Source organism: Salvelinus namaycush, chromosome 29 (assembly GCF_016432855.1).
Source record: "Salvelinus namaycush isolate Seneca chromosome 29, SaNama_1.0, whole genome shotgun sequence".
In the NCBI taxonomy this organism is placed as follows: domain Eukaryota; kingdom Metazoa; phylum Chordata; class Actinopteri; order Salmoniformes; family Salmonidae; genus Salvelinus; species Salvelinus namaycush.
Window position 1 is genome coordinate 27,553,215 of NC_052335.1, and position 2,933 is coordinate 27,556,147.

The window sequence follows — 2,933 nt, forward strand, 5'->3', positions numbered from 1 at the left end:
TCTGTGTGTGGAGTAAAGGTGATCTAGAGTTTTGTATGTGTCTCTGTGTGTGGAGTAAAGGTGATCTAGAGTTTTGTATGTGTCTCCGTGTGTGGAGTAAAGGAGATCTAGAGTTTTGTATGTGTCTCTGTGTGTGGAGTAAAGGTGATCTAGAGTTTTGTATGTCTCTGTGTGTGGAGTAAAGGTGATCTAGAGTTTTGTATGTGTCTCTGTGTGTGGAGTAAAGGTGATCTAGAGTTTTGTATGTGTCTCTGTGTGTGGAGTAAAGGTGATCTAGAGTTTTGTATGTGTCTCTGTGTGTGGAGTAAAGGTGATCTAGAGTTTTGTATGTCTCTGTGTGTGGAGTAAAGGTGATCTAGAGTTTTGTATGTGTCTCTGTGTGTGGAGTAAAGGTGATCTAGAGTTTTGTATGTGTCTCTGTGTGTGGAGTAAAGGTGATCTAGAGTTTTGTATGTGTCTCTGTGTGTGGAGTAAAGGTGATCTAGAGTTTTGTATGTCTCTGTGTGTGGAGTAAAGGAGATCTAGAGTTTTGTATGTGTTTCTGTGTGTGGAGTAAAGGTGATCCAGAGGTTTTGCCTCTAGTTGCACATTTAACATGCTGGTAAAAAATGTGAAAAGACAGATTTCAGTTCCCCTGCAATAAAATCACCGGCCACTTGGTGCTCCACCTCTGGATGTGCATTTCCATGTGTGTTTATGGTCCTATACAGCTCATTGAGTGTGGTCTTAGTATCAGCATCGGGTTGTGGTTGTAAATAGACAGCTATGAAACATTTGGATGAAAACTCTCTTGGTAAATAGTATGGTCTGCAGCTTATCAATATGGCCGCTGTGGAGTTCTGCACCAGGGGCTCATTGTGCTTGAAGAATGCCAGGGTCAAGGGTGACATGGGGGTGATGGGGCTTCCCCTGCAAGGGAGCAGGTGGCCTATAGGAGAGGCATAACAAAAGTGTTGACCGCCACTGCTTGCACCTTTAACCATTCATGGCCTCCTTGTCTGCAGCGCAAGCCGACAACTGTGTCACAAAGCGCCGGTTCCACAGTTCTGCTCACCGCACAGGTCCATATTCTAGGGTCCCAGCCGAGTGGCAGGCCATTGACTGGCTGAAAGCGCCGCCCATCAGCCTTTTAACACAGACAGCGAGTGCCGAATACAATCTGTCCCGCTGCTGCTCTGAATGACAGATGTGATAATGACTTTGCTGTTCTTCTGTCCTCCTCAACATTCTAGAATGTAGCCTAATGACTGGAGTCAACCAGTTACTATTTTCTCTGCCATCAGACTAGGTGTTTCCTGATCGGTGCTTCCTGTTGGGTGTAATTGAAGGGTTCAAAGGTTGTGGATGTGTTTAGGGTCAGCGGTGTGATGTATTCTCACCCTGCTTTGTGTAACCAAGGGCTCTGTCCTCCTTCTCTCCTCTCCTCCTCAGTATGAATGAGGCCAGGACAGGACAGGCATAGTGCTGCTATAGTTTACTGATGGAACATGGTGAACCTTAGGCCACTCCGACCTCTGACCCCTCTCTGTCTCTCTCAGGAAATGAGAACTCTGGACAATACGTCAAAAGTCTCTGGGGGTTTATCTGTTTCAGGAAACACTGGGGTTGATGTCATTGTATTTCAAAATGTCTGTAATTGTTTTACCTTATAGATATGTTCTCTTTCATCCTTATTGGCTTGATCTTGAGCTGTTGGGAGATTTCTAACTTGTGTTATTTTTTTAAAGTTTAAATCGGACTTTATGAAGAACTCAGAGACGTTGCTCATGGTGATGCTTGAAATAGCCTTGTCTGATAACTTAAACTGAACGGTCTTAGAGTCGAGGGTTTCTGTTTTTAAAAAGGAAAGAAAATTGCTCGGAATTCCTGAGAACCAAAATAAACAGGCGACAGAATGAAGTCCGCTTTTAAAAAGTCTCTTCAGCAGCTCAGTAGCAGTACGTCATGGAAGGAGGCTGAGTGGAGTGGGGGGTAGCCAAGCCAAGGAACAAGGGGTGTTTAGATTTAGAGTGGGGGTTGCAAAGGGGGTCCTCCTAACCACAGTGGGCTCACATACAAGGCAGACTGTGTGTGTGGAACTGACTGAAGTCCCTCCCTCCTCTGTTTCCCTACAGATGAGCTGGAGACAGAGAGAGAGATAGAGAGAGCAAGCGAGTGAGCAGCTGTGTGTGTGAGTGTGTATGTGAGAGAGGTGCTGAGTTCTGAAGAGCTCACACAACAGGACAGAGCCCAGCTAGCGCTGCTGAGACGGACTATGCAGAGTAGTGTCTGAGTTTGTCCTGAGGATAGACACCAAGTGGTAAGATAACTTTACAGCTGGTGTGTGTATACTGTAGTTTGTTGTTTTTATGTGCTTTTGTTTTAATTTAACTTTGTGATTTAATTTAGTTTTATTAAAATGTATGTGATTTCATTTAATTGTATTTACCTTTATGTGATTTAATTTGATTTAATTTAACCTTTTTTAACCATTTAACTATTTGTCAGACGGCAGTCAAGCATCGATCATCAGGTCACCAGAATAAGACCCTCAATATTTATTGGAAAGGAGAATCAAGCTCATCACCGTGCACTTTCACCACCCTGTGAAGTTCATCATAACTTATTTCATCTGTAGCCTAATAAACTGCATGGTTTCCCGAGTCGTAGTGGGAGGACCACACACCATATCATCGCTTGACTTTAATATGATGGTTATTATATCAATATTTGCGCAAAAAGGCATTTCCACCACCATTTCCCGCATAATTCATTTTAGCGACACAAAATGACCCAGCCAAGTCGAACGAACAAATTCCTGTTTCCATCACAGCTGTCCTGACTTTTTATTTTATACGATATGACTTTACTGTGGATGGAAGTGTGATTATTGGCATTCTCTCTTGATTATCTCTCATGCTGATGTTTTGTCTTCTGCCCTACTACAGATCAGA